Genomic DNA, 20,000 nt, shown 5'->3' with positions numbered 1-20,000 from the left:
GCCTCTTGGCCCGGCCGAGGTACAGCCGTTGGCTGGAGACCGCTTTCCGACTGCTGAGCCGGTGCTGCGGGGACCCACCTTGACGCGCCGGCTGTCCGAGCAAGCCAGGGGCAAGGGGCATCCATAGGTACCAGAAGGGAGTCGGTCCGACACCGGGAAGTCGGGTGCCCGTCGCTCCGAATCGAGCCCGGTGTTTTCGTGCGTGTAACAGGGCGGGCGTTTGGACCCGGTTGTCCGGGAGCGGGTCCCCAACGGCGGGAGATTGCCTGGGTTTGGCCGGCCGGCAGTCGAACGCCTTTGGCTCCGGACTCCCGTGTCCGATTTCGGTCAGGGAGGGCTGGTTGGAAAGCCCCGACGCTGGCGCACACTATATTATCGGCCTGGGCCCCGGCAAGTTCGGGAAAGTGTCGCAGTCCCGTTCCGGCGGCCGCCCCGTCGGTCAGCGGCAGCTTATCGCGGATAACTTCGGGACGGAAAGTCCGATCCGGTCGGGGTGAACTGCGACTGAACGGGGTGGCGGGGCCGCACAGACCAGTAGCGGGCTTGTGTAGCTGCCTCTTGGCCCGGCCGAGGTACAGCCGTTGGCTGGAGACCGCTTTCCGACTGCTGAGCCGGTGCCGCGGGGACCCACCTTGACGCGCCGGCTGTCCGAGCAAGCCAGGGGCAAGGGGCATCCAGTGGTACCAGAAGGGAGTCGGTCCGACACCGGGAAGTCGGGTGCCCGTCGCTCCGAATCGAGCCCGGGGTTTTCGTGCGTGTAACAGGGCGGGCGTTTGGACCCGGTTGTCCGGGAGCGGGTCCGCAACGGCGGGAGATTGCCTGGGTTTGGCCGGCCGGCAGTCGAACGCCTTTCGCTCCGGACTCCCGTGTCCGATTTCGGTCAGGGAGGGCTCGTTGGAAAGCCCCGGCGCTGGCGCACACTATATTATCGGCCTGGACCCCGGCAAGTTCGGGAAAGTGTCGCAGTCCCGTAGCGGCTGCCGCCCCGTCGGTCAGCGGCAGCTTATCGGGGATAACTTCGGGACGGAAAGTCCGATCCGGTTGGGGTGAACTGCGACTGAACGGGGTGGGGGGGCCGCACAGACCAGTAGCGGGCTTGTGCAGCTGCCGCTTGGCCCGGCCGAGGTACGGCCGTTGGCTGGAGACCGCTTTCCGACTGCTGAGCCGGAGCCGCGGGGGCCCACCTTGACGCGCCGGCTGTACTAGCAAGCCAGGGGCAAGGGGCATCCAGTGGTACCGGAACGGAGTCGGTCCGACACCGGGAAGCCGGGTGCCCGTCGCTCCGAATCGAGCCCGGTGTTTTCGTGCGTGTAACAGGGCGGGCGTTTGGACCCGGTTGTCCGGGAGCGGGTCCGCAACGGCGGGAGGTTGCCTGTGTTTGGCCGGCCGGCAGTCGAACGCCTTTGGCTCCGGACTCCCGTGTCCGATTTCGGTCAGGGAGGGCTCGTTGGAAAGCCCCGGCGCTGGCGCACACTATATTATCGGCCTGGACCCCGGCAAGTTCGGGAAAGTGTCGCAGTCCCGTAGCGGCTGCCGCCCCGTCGGTCAGCGGCAGCTTATCGGGGATAACTTCGGGACGGAAAGTCCGATCCGGTTGGGGTGAACTGCTACTGAACGGGGTGGGGGGGCCGCACAGACCAGTAGCGGGCTTGTGCAGCTGCCGCTTGGCCCGGCCGAGGTACAGCCGTTGGCTGGAGACCGCTTTCCGACTGCTGAGCCGGAGCCGCGGGGGCCCACCTTGACGCGCCGGCTGTCCTAGCAAGCCAGGGGCAAGGGGCATCCAGTGGTACCGGAACGGAGTCGGTCCGACACCGGGAAGCCGGGTGCCCGTCGCTCCGAATCGAGCCCGGTGTTTTCGTGCGTGTAACAGGGCGGGCGTTTGGACCCGGTTGTCCGGGAGCGGGTCCGCAACGGCGGGAGGTTGCCTGAGTTTGGCCGGCCGGCAGTCGAACGCCTTTGGCTCCGGACTCCCGTGTCCGATTTCGGTCAGGGAGGGCTCATTGGAAAGCCCCGGCGCTGGCGCACACTATATTATCGGACTGGATCCCGGCAAGTTCGGGAAAGTGTCGGCGACCCGTACCGGCTGCCGCCCCGTCGGTCAGCGGCAGCTTATCGGGGATAACTTCGGGAAGGAAAGTCCGATCCGGTCGGGGTCAACTGCCACTGAACGGGGTGGCGGGGCCGCACAGACCAGTAGCGGGCTTGTGTAGCTGCCCCTTTCCCCGGCCGAGGTACAGCCGTTGGCTGGAGACCGCTTTCCGACTGCTGAGCCGGAGCCGCGGGGGCCCACCTTGACGCGCCGGCTGTCCTAGCAAGCCAGGGGCAAGGGGCATCCAAGGGTACCGGAACGGAGTCGGTCCGACACCGGGAAGCCGGGTGCCCGTCGCTCCGAATCGAGCCCGGTGTTTTCGTGCGTGTAACGGGGCGGGCGTTTGGACCCGGTTGTCCTGGAGCGGGTCCGCAACGGCGGGGGATTGCCTGTGTTTGGCCGGCCGGCAGTCGAACGCCTATCGCTCTGGACTCCCGTGTCCGATTTCGGTCAGGGAGGGCTCGTTGGAAAGCCCCGGCGCTGGCGCACACTATATTATCGGCCTGGACCCCGGCAAGTTCGGCAAAGTGTCGCCATCCCGCAGCGGCTGACGGGCCGCCGGTGAGCGGCAGCTTATCGGGCATAACTTCGGGAGGGAAAGTCCGATCCGGTCCGGATCAACGGCAGCCGAATGGGGTGGCGGGCCCGCACAGACCAGTGCCTGGCTTGTGTAGCTGCCCCTTTCCCCGGCCGAGGTACAGCCGTTGGCTGGAGACCACTTTCCGACCACTGAGACGGCGGGGCGGGGGGCGGCCTGCACGCGCCGGCTGCCAGAGCAAGCCAGGGGCAAGGGGCATCCAACGGTATCTGAACGGAGTCGGTCCGACACCGGGAAGCCGGGTGCCCGTCGCTCCGAATCGAGCCTGGGGTGTACGTGTGTTTAACAAGGCGGGCGTTTGGACCCGGTTGCCCGGCACCAGTCGAACGCCTGTCGCTCCCGACTCCCGTGTCCGATTTCGTTCGGGGATGGCTCGTTGGAAAGCCCCGGCGCTGGCGCACACTATATTATCGGCCTGGACCCCGGCAAGTTCGGGAAAGTGTCGCCGTCCCGCAGCGGCTGACGGGCCGTCGGTCAGCGGCAGCTTATCGGGGATAACTTCGGGAAGGAAAGTCCGATCCGGTCGGGGACAACGGCAGCTGAACGGGGTGGCGGGGCCGCACAGAGCAGTGCCTCGCTTGTGTAGCTGCCTCTTTCCGCGGCCGAGGTACAGCCGTTGGCTGGAGACCGCTTTCCGACCACTGAGACGGCGGGGCAGGGGGCGGCCTGCACGCGCCGGCTGCCAGAGCAAGCCAGGGGCAAGGGGCATCCAGCGGTTTCTGAACGGAGTCGGTCCGACACCGAGAAGCCGGGTGCCCGTCGCTCCGAAGCGAGACCGGGGTTTTTCGTGTGTAACGTGGCGGGCCTTTGGACCCGGTTGGCCGGGCGGCAGTGGAACACACACAGACACTCGCATACACTGAGAGAGACAGAGAGAAGATAGAGATACACAGAGTGAGAAAGACAAAGTCAACTCAGTAACTGAAATGTGAAAACTGACAACTGGGAAACCAAAAGTCAGAGTGGCAAATGATGAACCAAGGTGGCAAATGATTAACTGAAAACTTGTCATTCACATTTGGGACGGAATTCAGGATGGGAATGTATTCGGCCGCCTTACCGGGGCTTGGGGGTGCTGCTTTCCCGCTTGTGGAACCGAGTTGGGGTCGTCAAATGGCCTGGTGCATTGTTTGAAACACTGGTTAATGAGTTGTCAAGGTCGGAAATCATAGAACATAAGAGCAGCTCATTAACTGAAATTTCGAACATCGACAACTGGTTAACCAAAAGCCAGAGCGACAAATGATTAACCAAGGAGGCAACTCATTAACTGAATTTCGAACATCGACAACTGGTTAACCAAATGTCAGAGCGACAAATGAGTAACCAAGGAGGCAACTCAATAACTGAATTTCGAACATCGACAACTGGTTAACCAAGAGTCAGGGCGACAAATGATTAACCAAGGAGGCAACTCATTAACTGAATTTCGAACATCGACAACTGGTTAACCAAAAGACACAGGGACAAATGAGTAACCAAAGGGCCAACTCATTAACTGAAATTTCAAAGAGGCAACTCATTAACTGAAATTTTGAACATCGACAACTGGGTAACCAAAAGCCAGAGCGACAAATGATTAACCAAGGAGGCAACTCATTAACTGAATTTCGAACATCGACAACTGGTTAACCAAAAGACACAGGGACAAATGAGTAACCAAAGGGCCAACTCATTAACTGAAATTTCAAAGAGGCAACTCATTAACTGAAATTTTGAACATCGACAACTGGTTAACCAAAAGCCAGAGCGACAAATGATTAACCAAGGAGGCAACTCATTAACTGAATTTCGAACATCGACAACTGGTTAACCAAATGTCAGAGCGACAAATGAGTAACCAAGGAGGCAACTCAATAACTGAATTTCGAACATCGACAACTGGTTAACCAAGAGTCAGGGCGACAAATGATTAACCAAGGAGGCAACTCATTAACTGAATTTCGAACATCGACAACTGGTTAACCAAAAGACACAGGGACAAATGAGTAACCAAAGGGCCAACTCATTAACTGAAATTTCAAAGAGGCAACTCATTAACTGAAATTTTGAACATCGACAACTGGGTAACCAAAAGCCAGAGCGACAAATGATTAACCAAGGAGGCAACTCATTAACTGAATTTCGAACATCGACAACTGGTTAACCAAAAGACACAGGGACAAATGAGTAACCAAAGGGCCAACTCATTAACTGAAATTTCAAAGAGGCAACTCATTAACTGAAATTTTGAACATCGACAACTGGTTAACCAAAAGCCAGAGCGACAAATGATTAACCAAGGAGGCAACTCATTAACTGAATTTCGAACATCGACAACTGGTTAACCAAAAGACACAGGGACAAATGAGTAACCAAAGGGCCAACTCATTAACTGAAATTTCAAAGAGGCAACTCATTAACTGAAATTTTGAACATCGACAACTGGATAACCAAAAGCCAGAGCGACAAATGATTAACCAAGGAGGCAACTCATTAACTGAATTTCGAACATCGACAACTGGTTAACCAAAAGACACAGGGACAAATGAGTAACCAAAGGGCCAACTCATTAACTGAAATTTCAAAGAGGCAACTCATTAACTGAAATTTTGAACATCGACAACTGGATAACCAAAAGCCAGAGCGACAAATGATTAACCAAGGAGGCAACTCATTAACTGAATTTCGAACATCGACAACTGGTTAACCAAAAGACACAGGGACAAATGAGTAACCAAAGGGCCAACTCATTAACTGAAATTTCAAAGAGGCAACTCATTAACTGAAATTTTGAACATCGACAACTGGTTAACCAAAAGCCAGAGCGACAAATGATTAACCAAGGAGGCAACTCATAAACTGAATTTCGAACATCGACAACTGGGTAACCAAAAGACACAGGGACAAATGAGTAACCAAAGGGCCAACTCATTAACTGAAATTTCAAAGAGGCTACTCATTAACTGAAATTTGAACATCGACAACTGGTTAACCAAATGTCAGAGCGACAAATGAGTAACCAAGCAGGCAACTGATTAACTGAAAACTTGTCTTTCACATTTGGGACGGAATTCACGATGGGAATGTATTCGGCCCCCTTACCGGGCCTTGGGGTGCTGCTTTCCCGCTTGTGGAACCGAGTTGGGGTCGTCAAATGGCCTGGTGCATTGTTTGAAACACTGGTTAATGAGTTGTCAAGGTCGGAAATCATAGAACATAAGAGCAGCTCATTAACTGAAATTTTGAACATCGACAACTGGTTAACCAAAAGCCAGAGCGACAAATGATTAACCAAGGAGGCAACTCATTAACTGAATTTCGAACATCGACAACTGGTTAACCAAAAGACACAGGGACAAATGAGTCACCAAAGGGCCAACTCATTAACTGAAATTTCAAAGAGGCAACTCAATAACTGAAATTTTGAACATCGACAACTGGTTAACCAAAAGCCAGAGCGACAAATGATTAACCAAGGAGGCAACTCATTAACTGAATTTCGAACATCGACAACTGGTTAACCAAAAGACACAGGGACAAATGAGTCACCAAAGGGCCAACTCATTAACTGAAATTTCAAAGAGGCAACTCAATAACTGAAATTTTGAACATCGACAACTGGCTAACCAAAAGCCAGAGCGACAAATGATTAACCAAGGAGGCAACTCATTAACTGAATTTCGAAGATCGACAACTGGTGAACCAAATGTCAGAGCGACAAATGATTAACCAAGGAGGCAACTCATTAACTGAATTTCGAACATCGACAACTGGTTAACCAAGAGTCAGGGCGACAAATGATTAACCAAGGAGGCAACTCATTAACTGAATTTCGAACATCGACAACTGGGTAACCAAAAGACACAGGGACAAATGAGTAACCAAAGGGCCAACTCATTAACTGAAATTTCAAAGAGGCAACTCAATAACTGAAATTTTGAACATCGACAACTGGTTAACCAAATGTCAGAGCGACAAATGAGTAACCAAGCAGGCAACTGATTAATTGAAAACTTGTCATTCACATTTGGGACGGAATTCACGATGGGAATGTATTCGGCCCCCTTACCGGGCCTTGGGGTGCTGCTTTCCCGCTTGTGGAACCGAGTTGGGGTCGTCAAATGGCCTGGTGCATTGTTTGAAACACTGGTTAATGAGTTGTCAAGGTCGGAAATCATAGAACATAAGAGCAGCTCATTAACTGAAATTTTGAACATCGACAACTGGTTAACCAAAAGCCAGAGCGACAAATGATTAACCAAGGAGGCAACTCATTAACTGAATTTCGAACATCGACAACTGGTTAACCAAAAGACACAGGGACAAATGAGTCACCAAAGGGCCAACTCATTAACTGAAATTTCAAAGAGGCAACTCATTAACTGTAATTTTGAACATCGACAACTGGTTAACCAAAAGCCAGAGCGACAAATGATTAACCAAGGAGGCAACTCATTAACTGAATTTCGAACATCGACAACTGGTTAACCAAATGTCAGAGCGACAAATGATTAACCAAGGAGGCAACTCAGTAACTGAATTTCGAACATCGACAACTGGTTAACCAAGAGTCAGGGCGACAAATGATTAACCAAGGAGGCAACTCATTAACTGAATTTCGAACATCGACAACTGGGTAACCAAAAGACACAGGGACAAATGAGTAACCAAAGGGCCAACTCATTAACTGAAATTTCAAAGAGGCTACTCATTAACTGAAATTTGAACATCGACAACTGGTTAACCAAATGTCAGAGCGACAAATGAGTAACCAAGCAGGCAACTGATTAACTGAAAACTTGTCATTCACATTTGGGACGGAATTCACGATGGGAATGTATTCGGCCCCCTTACCGGGCCTTGGGGTGCTGCTTTCCCGCTTGTGGAACCGAGTTGGGGTCGTCAAATGGCCTGGTGCATTGTTTGAAACACTGGTTAATGAGTTGTCAAGGTCGGAAATCATAGAACATAAGAGCAGCTCATTAACTGAAATTTTGAACATCGACAACTGGTTAACCAAAAGCCAGAGCGACAAATGATTAACCAAGGAGGCAACTCATAAACTGAATTTCGAACATCGACAACTGGTTAACCAAAAGACACAGGGACAAATGAGTAACCAAAGGGCCAACTCATTAACTGAAATTTCAAAGAGGCAACTCATTAACTGAAATTTTGAACATCGACAACTGGTTAACCAAAAGCCAGAGCGACAAATGATTAACCAAGGAGGCAACTCAGTAACTGAATTTCGAACATCGACAACTGGCTAACCAAATGTCAGAGCGACAAATGATTAACCAAGGAAGCAACTCATTAACTGAATTTCGAACATCGACAACTGGTTAACCAAGAGTCAGAGCGACAAATGATTAACCAAGGAGGCAACTCATTAACTGAATTTCGAACATCGACAACTGGGTAACCAAAAGACACAGGGACAAATGAGTAACCAAAGGGCCAACTCATTAACTGAAATTTCAAAGAGGCTACTCATTAACTGAAATTTGAACATCGACAACTGGGTAACCAAATGTCAGAGCGACAAATGATTAACCAAGCAGGCAACTGATTAACTGAAAACTTGTCATTCACATTTGGGACGGAATTCACGATGGGAATGTATTCGGCCCCCTTACCGGGCCTTGGGGTGCTGCTTTCCCGCTTGTGGAACCGAGTTGGGGTCGTCAAATGGCCTGGTGCATTGTTTGAAACACTGGTTAATGAGTTGTCAAGGTCGGAAATCATAGAACATAAGAGCAGCTCATTAACTGAAATTTTGAACATCGACAACTGGTTAACCAAAAGCCAGAGCGACAAATGATTAACCAAGGAGGCAACTCATTAACTGAATTTCGAACATCGACAACTGGCTAACCAAAAGACACAGGGACAAATGAGTAACCAAAGGGCCAACTCATTAACTGAAATTTCAAAGAGGCAACTCATTAACTGAAATTTTGAACATCGACAACTGGTTAACCAAAAGCCAGAGCGACAAATGATTAACCAAGGAGGCAACTCATTAACTGAATTTCGAACATCGACAACTGGCTAACCAAATGTCAGAGCGACAAATGACTAACCAAGGAGGCAACTCATTAACTGAATTTCGAACATCGACAACTGGTTAACCAAGAGTCAGAGCGACAAATGATTAACCAAGGAGGCAACTCATTAACTGAATTTCGAACATCGACAACTGGGTAACCAAAAGACACAGGGACAAATGAGTAACCAAAGGGCCAACTCATTAACTGAAATTTCAAAGAGGCAACTCATTAACTGAATTTCGAACATCGACAACTGGTTAACCAAAAGTCAGAGCGACAAATGATTAACCAAGGAGGCAACTCATTAACTGAATTTCGAACATCGACAACTGGGTAACCAAATGTCAGAGCGACAAATGAGTAACCAAGCAGGCAACTGATTAACTGAAAACTTGTCATTCACATTTGGGACGGAATTCACGATGGGAATGTATTCGGCCCCCTTACCGGGCCTTGGGGTGCTGCTTTCCCGCTTGTGGAACCGAGTTGGGGTCGTCAAATGGCCTGGTGCATTGTTTGAAACACTGGTTAATGAGTTGTCAAGGTCGGAAATCATAGAACATAAGAGCAGCTCATTAACTGAAATTTCGAACATCGACAACTGGTTAACCAAAAGCCAGAGCGACAAATGATTAACCAAGGAGGCAACTCAGTAACTGAATTTCGAACATCGACAACTGGTTAACCAAAAGACACAGGGACAAATGAGTAACCAAAGGGCCAACTCATTAACTGAAATTTCAAAGAGGCAACTCATTAACTGAAATTTTGAACATCGACAACTGGTTAACCAAAAGCCAGAGCGACAAATGATTAACCAAGGAGGCAACTCATTAACTGAATTTCGAACATCGACAACTGGTTAACCAAAAGACACAGGGACAAATGAGTAACCAAAGGGCCAACTCAGTAACAGAAATTTCAAAGAGGCAACTCATTAACTGAAATTTTGAACATCGACAACTGGTTAACCAAAAGCCAGAGCGACAAATGATTAACCAAGGAGGCAACTCATTAACTGAATTTCGAACATCGACAACTGGGTAACCAAAAGACACAGGGACAAATGAGTAACCAAAGGGCCAACTCATTAACTGAAATTTCAAAGAGGCAACTCAATAACTGAAATTTTGAACATCGACAACTGGTTAACCAAAAGCCAGAGCGACAAATGATTAACCAAGGAGGCAACTCATTAACTGAATTTCGAACATCGACAACTGGGTAACCAAAAGACACAGGGACAAATGAGTAACCAAAGGGCCAACTCATTAACTGAAATTTCAAAGAGGCTACTCATTAACTGAAATTTGAACATCGACAACTGGTTAACCAAATGTCAGAGCGACAAATGAGTAACCAAGCAGGCAACTGATTAACTGAAAACTTGTCATTCACATTTGGGACGGAATTCACGATGGGAATGTATTCGGCCCCCTTACCGGGCCTTGGGGTGCTGCTTTCCCGCTTGTGGAACCGAGTTGGGGTCGTCAAATGGCCTGGTGCATTGTTTGAAACACTGGTTAATGAGTTGTCAAGGTAGGAAATCATAGAACATAAGAGCAGCTCATTAACTGAAATTTTGAACATCGACAACTGGTTAACCAAAAGCCAGAGCGACAAATGATTAACCAAGGAGGCAACTCATTAACTGAATTTCGAACATCGACAACTGGTTAACCAAAAGACACAGGGACAAATGAGTCACCAAAGGGCCAACTCATTAACTGAAATTTCAAAGAGGCAACTCATTAACTGAAATTTTGAACATCGACAACTGGTTAACCAAAAGCCAGAGCGACAAATGATTAACCAAGGAGGCAACTCATTAACTGAATTTCGAACATCGACAACTGGTTAACCAAATGTCAGAGCGACAAATGATTAACCAAGGAGGCAACTCATTAACTGAATTTCGAACATCGACAACTGGTTAACCAAGAGTCAGGGCGACAAATGATTAACCAAGGAGGCAACTCATTAACTGAATTTCGAACATCGACAACTGGGTAACCAAAAGACACAGGGACAAATGAGTAACCAAAGGGCCAACTCATTAACTGAAATTTCAAAGAGGCAACTCATTAACTGAAATTTTGAACATCGACAACTGGTTAACCAAATGTCAGAGCGACAAATGAGTAACCAAGCAGGCAACTGATTAACTGAAAACTTGTCATTCACATTTGGGACGGAATTCACGATGGGAATGTATTCGGCCCCCTTACCGGGCCTTGGGGTGCTGCTTTCCCGCTTGTGGAACCGAGTTGGGGTCGTCAAATGGCCTGGTGCATTGTTTGAAACACTGGTTAATGAGTTGTCAAGGTCGGAAATCATAGAACATAAGAGCAGCTCATTAACTGAAATTTCGAACATCGACAACTGGATAACCAAAAGCCAGAGCGACAAATGATTAACCAAGGAGGCAACTCAGTAACTGAATTTCGAACATCGACAACTGGTTAACCAAAAGACACAGGGACAAATGAGTAACCAAAGGGCCAACTCATTAACTGAAATTTCAAAGAGGCAACTCATTAACTGAAATTTTGAACATCGACAACTGGTTAACCAAAAGCCAGAGCGACAAATGATTAACCAAGGAGGCAACTCATTAACTGAATTTCGAACATCGACAACTGGTTAACCAAAAGACACAGGGACAAATGAGTAACCAAAGGGCCAACTCAGTAACTGAAATTTCAAAGAGGCAACTCATTAACTGAAATTTTGAACATCGACAACTGGTTAACCAAAAGCCAGAGCGACAAATGATTAACCAAGGAGGCAACTCATTAACTGAATTTCGAACATCGACAACTGGGTAACCAAAAGACACAGGGACAAATGAGTAACCAAAGGGCCAACTCATTAACTGAAATTTCAAAGAGGCAACTCATTAACTGAAATTTTGAACATCGACAACTGGTTAACCAAATGTCAGAGCGACAAATGAGTAACCAAGCAGGCAACTGATTAACTGAAAACTTGTCATTCACATTTGGGACGGAATTCACGATGGGAATGTATTCGGCCCCCTTACCGGGCCTTGGGGTGCTGCTTTCCCGCTTGTGGAACCGAGTTGGGGTCGTCAAATGGCCTGGTGCATTGTTTGAAACACTGGTTAATGAGTTGTCAAGGTCGGAAATCATAGAACATAAGAGCAGCTCATTAACTGAAATTTTGAACATCGACAACTGGTTAACCAAAAGCCAGAGCGACAAATGAATAACCAAGGAGGCAACTCATTAACTGAATTTCGAACATCGACAACTGGTTAACCAAAAGACACAGGGACAAATGAGTCACCAAAGGGCCAACTCATTAACTGAAATTTCAAAGAGGCAACTCATTAACTGAAATTTTGAACATCGACAACTGGTTAACCAAAAGCCAGAGCGACAAATGATTAACCAAGGAGGCAACTCATTAACTGAATTTCGAACATCGACAACTGGCTAACCAAATGTCAGAGCGACAAATGACTAACCAACGAGGCAACTCATTAACTGAATTTCGAACATCGACAACTGGTTAACCAAGAGTCAGAGCGACAAATGATTAACCAAGGAGGCAACTCATTAACTGAATTTCGAACATCGACAACTGGGTAACCAAAAGACACAGGGACAAATGAGTAACCAAAGGGCCAACTCATTAACTGAAATTTCAAAGAGGCAACTCATTAACTGAATTTCGAACATCGACAACTGGTTAACCAAAAGTCAGAGCGACAAATGATTAACCAAGGAGGCAACTCATTAACTGAATTTCGAACATCGACAACTGGGTAACCAAATGTCAGAGCGACAAATGAGTAACCAAGCAGGCAACTGATTAACTGAAAACTTGTCATTCACATTTGGGACGGAATTCACGATGGGAATGTATTCGGCCCCCTTACCGGGCCTTGGGGTGCTGCTTTCCCGCTTGTGGAACCGAGTTGGGGTCGTCAAATGGCCTGGTGCATTGTTTGAAACACTGGTTAATGAGTTGTCAAGGTCGGAAATCATAGAACATAAGAGCAGCTCATTAACTGAAATTTCGAACATCGACAACTGGTTAACCAAAAGCCAGAGCGACAAATGATTAACCAAGGAGGCAACTCAGTAACTGAATTTCGAACATCGACAACTGGTTAACCAAAAGACACAGGGACAAATGAGTAACCAAAGGGCCAACTCATTAACTGAAATTTCAAAGAGGCAACTCATTAACTGAAATTTTGAACATCGACAACTGGTTAACCAAAAGCCAGAGCGACAAATGATTAACCAAGGAGGCAACTCATTAACTGAATTTCGAACATCGACAACTGGTTAACCAAAAGACACAGGGACAAATGAGTAACCAAAGGGCCAACTCAGTAACTGAAATTTCAAAGAGGCAACTCATTAACTGAAATTTTGAACATCGACAACTGGTTAACCAAAAGCCAGAGCGACAAATGATTAACCAAGGAGGCAACTCATTAACTGAATTTCGAACATCGACAACTGGGTAACCAAAAGACACAGGGACAAATGAGTAACCAAAGGGCCAACTCATTAACTGAAATTTCAAAGAGGCAACTCAATAACTGAAATTTTGAACATCGACAACTGGTTAACCAAAAGCCAGAGCGACAAATGATTAACCAAGGAGGCAACTCATGAACTGAATTTCGAACATCGACAACTGGTTAACCAAATGTCAGAGCGACAAATGATTAACCAAGGAGGCAACTCATTAACTGAATTTCGAACATCGACAACTGGTTAACCAAGAGTCAGGGCGACAAATGATTAACCAAGGAGGCAACTCATTAACTGAATTTCGAACATCGACAACTGGGTAACCAAAAGACACAGGGACAAATGAGTAACCAAAGGGCCAACTCATTAACTGAAATTTCAAAGAGGCAACTCATTAACTGAAATTTTGAACATCGACAACTGGTTAACCAAATGTCAGAGCGACAAATGAGTAACCAAGCAGGCAACTGATTAACTGAAAACTTGTCATTCACATTTGGGACGGAATTCACGATGGGAATGTATTCGGCCCCCTTACCGGGCCTTGGGGTGCTGCTTTCCCGCTTGTGGAACCGAGTTGGGGTCGTCAAATGGCCTGGTGCATTGTTTGAAACACTGGTTAATGAGTTGTCAAGGTCGGAAATCATAGAACATAAGAGCAGCTCATTAACTGAAATTTCGAACATCGACAACTGGATAACCAAAAGCCAGAGCGACAAATGATTAACCAAGGAGGCAACTCAGTAACTGAATTTCGAACATCGACAACTGGTTAACCAAAAGACACAGGGACAAATGAGTAACCAAAGGGCCAACTCATTAACTGAAATTTCAAAGAGGCAACTCATTAACTGAAATTTTGAACATCGACAACTGGTTAACCAAAAGCCAGAGCGACAAATGATTAACCAAGGAGGCAACTCATTAACTGAATTTCGAACATCGACAACTGGTTAACCAAAAGACACAGGGACAAATGAGTAACCAAAGGGCCAACTCAGTAACTGAAATTTCAAAGAGGCAACTCATTAACTGAAATTTTGAACATCGACAACTGGTTAACCAAAAGCCAGAGCGACAAATGATTAACCAAGGAGGCAACTCATTAACTGAATTTCGAACATCGACAACTGGGTAACCAAAAGACACAGGGACAAATGAGTAACCAAAGGGCCAACTCATTAACTGAAATTTCAAAGAGGCAACTCATTAACTGAAATTTTGAACATCGACAACTGGTTAACCAAATGTCAGAGCGACAAATGAGTAACCAAGCAGGCAACTGATTAACTGAAAACTTGTCATTCACATTTGGGACGGAATTCACGATGGGAATGTATTCGGCCCCCTTACCGGGCCTTGGGGTGCTGCTTTCCCGCTTGTGGAACCGAGTTGGGGTCGTCAAATGGCCTGGTGCATTGTTTGAAACACTGGTTAATGAGTTGTCAAGGTCGGAAATCATAGAACATAAGAGCAGCTCATTAACTGAAATTTTGAACATCGACAACTGGTTAACCAAAAGCCAGAGCGACAAATGAATAACCAAGGAGGCAACTCAATAACTGAATTTCGAACATCGACAACTGGTTAACCAAAAGACACAGGGACAAATGAGTAACCAAAGGGCCAACTCATTAACTGAAATTTCAAAGAGGCAACTCATTAACTGAAATTTTGAACATCGACAACTGGTTAACCAAAAGCCAGAGCGACAAATGATTAACCAAGGAGGCAACTCATTAACTGAATTTCGAACATCGACAACTGGGTAACCAAGAGTCAGAGCGACAAATGATTAACCAAGGAGGCAACTCATTAACTGAATTTCGAACATCGACAACTGGTTAACCAAAAGACACAGGGACAAATGAGTAACCAAAGGGCCAACTCATTAACTGAAATTTCAAAGAGGCAACTCATTAACTGAAATTTTGAACATCGACAACTGGTTAACCAAAAGCCAGAGCGACAAATGATTAACCAAGGAGGCAACTCATTAACTGAATTTCGAACATCGACAACTGGTTAACCAAAAGACACAGGGACAAATGAGTAACCAAAGGGCCAACTCAGTAACTGAAATTTCAAAGAGGCAACTCATTAACTGAAATTTTGAACATCGACAACTGGTAAACCAAAAGCCAGAGCGACAAATGATTAACCAAGGAGGCAACTCATTAACTGAATTTCGAACATCGACAACTGGGTAACCAAAAGACACAGGGACAAATGAGTAACCAAAGGGCCAACTCATTAACTGAAATTTCAAAGAGGCAACTCATTAACTGAAATTTTGAACATCGACAACTGGATAACCAAATGTCAGAGCGACAAATGATTAACCAAGCAGGCAACTGATTAACTGAAAACTTGTCATTCACATTTGGGACGGAATTCACGATGGGAATGTATTCGGCCCCCTTACCGGGCCTTGGGGTGCTGCTTTCCCGCTTGTGGAACCGAGTTGGGGTCGTCAAATGGCCTGGTGCATTGTTTGAAACACTGGTTAATGAGTTGTCAAGGTCGGAAATCATAGAACATAAGAGCAGCTCATTAACTGAAATTTTGAACATCGACAACTGGTTAACCAAAAGCCAGAGCGACAAATGATTAACCAAGGAGGCAACTCATTAACTGAATTTCGAACATCGACAACTGGCTAACCAAAAGACACAGGGACAAATGAGTAACCAAAGGGCCAACTCATTAACTGAAATTTCAAAGAGGCAACTCATTAACTGAAATTTTGAACATCGACAACTGGTTAACCAAAAGCCAGAGCGACAAATGATTAACCAAGGAGGCAACTCATTAACTGAATTTCGAACATCGACAACTGGTTAACCAAATGTCAGAGCGACAAATGATTAACCAAGGAGGCAACTCATTAACTGAATTTCGAACATCGACAACTGGATAACCAAGAGTCAGAGCGACAAATGATTAACCAAGGAGGCAACTCATTAACTGAATTTCGAACATCGACAACTGGGTAACCAAAAGACACAGGGACAAATGAGTAACCAAAGGGCCAACTCATTAACTGAAATTTCAAAGAGGCTACTCATTAACTGAAATTTGAACATCGACAACTGGTTAACCAAATGTCAGAGCGACAAATGAGTAACCAAGCAGGCAACTGATTAACTGAAAACTTGTCATTCACATTTGGGACGGAATACACGATGGGAATGTATTCGGCCCCCTTACCGGGCCTTGGGGTGCTGCTTTCCCGCTTGTGGAACCGAGTTGGGGTCGTCAAATGGCCTGGTGCATTGTTTGAAACACTGGTTAATGAGTTGTCAAGGTAGGAAATCATAGAACATAAGAGCAGCTCATTAACTGAAATTTTGAACATCGACAACTGGTTAACCAAGAGTCAGAGCGACAAATGATTAACCAAGGAGGCAACTCATTAACTGAATTTCGAACATCGACAACTGGATAACCAAAAGACACAGGGACAAATGAGTAACCAAAGGGCCAACTCATTAACTGAAATTTCAAAGAGGCAACTCATTAACTGTAATTTTGAACATCGACAACTGGTTAACCAAAAGCCAGAGCGACAAATGAGTAACCAAGGAGGCAACTCATTAACTGAATTTCGAACATCGACAACTGGTTAACCAAAAGACACAGGGACAAATGAGTAACCAAAGGGCCAACTCATTAACTGAAATTTCAAAGAGGCAACTCATTAACTGAATTTCGAACATCGACAACTGGGTAACCAAATGTCAGAGCGACAAATGATTAACCAAGCAGGCAACTGATTAACTGAAATTTTAAAATTGACAACTGGATAACCAAAAGTGGGAACTCATGCTTCGGACGGGCTTACATACGGCAGGCTGACGCCCGGCAGAGGCCCGGGCTTCGCCTCCCTTGCGTAAGCGACCGTCTCCGAATCGATTAAAGGCGTAAAATCGGAGTTCAGAGCGGGAAAATTTTTTCCCGAAAACGGCCGGAAAAAAAAAATGTCTCCTTTTCCGCCGAGCAGGGTGGCATTCGAACGGGCACGGGAAGCCGCGTCTAACGGTGTAAAAACGGCTTGGCTCCGACGCGGGAGTGCGGAGATATGGCCGTTCAAAATTGTACTGGAAGTCCGGAAGGAGAAAAATTTGACTGCCTGTAGCCGAAAAAAGTTCCAGCGGTCGGTCACAAAAGTCAAATCCGTCCCGCTGATTTGACACTTGTCATTTCTGGCAGGGGGGATTGGCGGGGTACCTGGAGAATGGTAGGAGGTGGTTTTTCGAGACTTTGTCTGTTTTCCAGATTACTGTCTAGGGCCTCCAGGTCTGCAGAGACCGACCCGGGCTGCCGTCCAACCGACTTTTAACCCTTTTTGGGTGGAAATTTATTTCCATTTTTAACCAATTTTCGGGTTTTTGGTCGGGCTTAAAAACGGCAGCCTGACGCCCGGCAGAGGCCGGGGCTTCGGCTCCCTTGCGTAAGGGACCGTATACGAAACGATTAAAGCCGAAAAATCCGAGTTCAGAGCGGGAATTTTTTTTCCCGAAATCGGCCGAAAAATAAAAAAATTCTCCTTTTCCGCCGAGCAGGGCGGCATTCGAACGGGCACGGGAAGCCGCGTCTAACGGTGTAAAAACGGCTTGGCTCCGACGCGGGAGTGCGGAGATATGGCCGTTCAAAGTTGTACTGGAAGTCCGGAAGGAGAAAAATTTGACTGCCTGTAGCCGAAAAAAGTTCCAGCGGTCGGTCACAAAAGTCAAATCCGTCCCGCTGATTTGACACTTGTCATTTCTGGCAGGGGGGATTGGCGGGGTACCTGGAGAATGGTAGGAGGTGGTTTTTCGAGACTTTGTCTGTTTTCCAGATTACTGTCTAGGGCCTCCAGGTCTGCAGAGACCGACCCGGGCTGCCGTCCAACCGACTTTTAACCCTTTTTGGGTGGAAATTTATTTCCATTTTTAACCAATTTTCGGGTTTTTGGTCGGGCTTAAAAACGGCAGCCTGACGCCCGGCAGAGGCCGGGGCTTCGGCTCCCTTGCGTAAGGGACCGTATACGAAACGATTAAAGCCGAAAAATCCGAGTTCAGAGCGGGAATTTTTTTTCCCGAAATCGGCCGAAAAATAAAAAAATTCTCCTTTTCCGCCGAGCAGGGCGGCATTCGAACGGGCACGGGAAGCCGCGTCTAACGGTGTAAAAACGGCTTGGCTCCGACGCGGGAGTGCGGAGATATGGCCGTTCAAAGTTGTACTGGAAGTCCGGAAGGAGAAAAATTTGACTGCCTGTAGCCGAAAAAAGTTCCAGCGGTCGGTCACAAAAGTCAAATCCGTCCCGCTGATTTGACACTTGTCATTTCTGGCAGGGGGGATTGGCGGGGTACCTGGAGAATGGTAGGAGGTGGTTTCTCGAGACTTTGTCTGTTTTCCAGATTACTGTCTAGGGCCTCCAGGTCTGCAGAGACCGACCAGGGCTGCCGTCCAACCGACTTTTAACCCTTTTTGGGTGGAAATTTATTTCCATTTTTAACCAATTTTCGGGTTTTTGGTCGGGCTTAAAAAACGGCAGCCTGACGCCTGGCAGAGGCCGGGGCTTCGGCTCCCCTTGCGTAAGGGACCGTATTCGACCCGATTAAGCCCCGAAAATGGATCCAAATGTCGGCCGACCAAGTAAGCTTGCTGGGGAGAGAGACTAAGTGCCGGGCTGGGCACCTCATTAACCAGTGAAAAGTTTTGGCTGCTGGAGAGACTAAGTCCCAGCCTGGGCACATCATTAACCATAAATGAAAAAGGCGAGGCCGAGTCTGGTGCATGGCTAACTGATTAACCAAATTGGCAAGGCCCGGGCTGAAAGTGAATGAGCGACCCGTGGCCAGGGGGCTGGAATGCGGGAGAGAATCCAACCCCCAAAATATGGAAGTCCGATGAGAAAATATTCGGCCGCCTTTTGCGGGCCTCGGGTGTTGCTTCCCGGCCTGGGAAAGTGAGTTGCTCCCGCCGAATTGACATGTGCATTTAACGATTTCGAGACATGATTAACCAAAACGCGGAAGTCCGATGAGAAAATATTAGGGCCCTTCAAGCGGGCCTCCGGTGATGCTTTCCGGCTTGGGAAAGTGAATTGCTCCCGCCGAATTGACATGTGCATTTAACGATTTCGAGACATGATTAACCAAAACGCGGAAGTCCGATGAGAAAATATTCGGCCGCCTTTTGCGGGCCTCGGGTGTTGCTTCCCGGCCTGGGAAAGTGATTTGCTACCGCCAAATTGACATGTGTCATTTCTGGCAAGTGTCTCAGGACATAGTTAATGAGTTGCAGTTTGGGAAATCATTAACCTCGTCGGAAGTCCCGATGAAGAAAAAAAAAAGTGCCATTTGCGGGGATTTGGGTGCTCCTGGTCGGATAGAGGTGGCCGTTTGACCCGCTGATTTGACACTTGTCATTTCTGGCAGGGGGGGTTGGCGGGGTGCCCGGAGATTTTCGGGAACACGATTTTCAGAACAAAATTCACTCAGCGGGAGCACTTTGAAAATGCCCGAAAAGTGTTACTTTGCTAAAAGGCTCATTTTATCAATATAGAGACCTTTCAAAGAGTATTGGAAAGTCATATTAAAGTGGTTTTGTGGCTTTTATGACTTAATGACAAAAAACTCTAAGTGTGAATCTGAAATCGTAGACAGACAGCAGAAACATATAAATAATTCCAGCGTCTAAGTTTCATTTGCTGTCTGTCACACAGGTGCCTCTGAACCGGTCAGGGCCTGTGACCCCACTGAGCTTGTGTTTTGTGG

Source organism: Somniosus microcephalus, unplaced genomic scaffold (assembly GCF_052327205.1).
Source record: "Somniosus microcephalus isolate GS21.2 unplaced genomic scaffold, FLI_Smic_1.0 scaffold855, whole genome shotgun sequence".
Taxonomy (NCBI): domain Eukaryota; kingdom Metazoa; phylum Chordata; class Chondrichthyes; order Squaliformes; family Somniosidae; genus Somniosus; species Somniosus microcephalus.
This window is presented reverse-complemented; position numbering follows the sequence as displayed.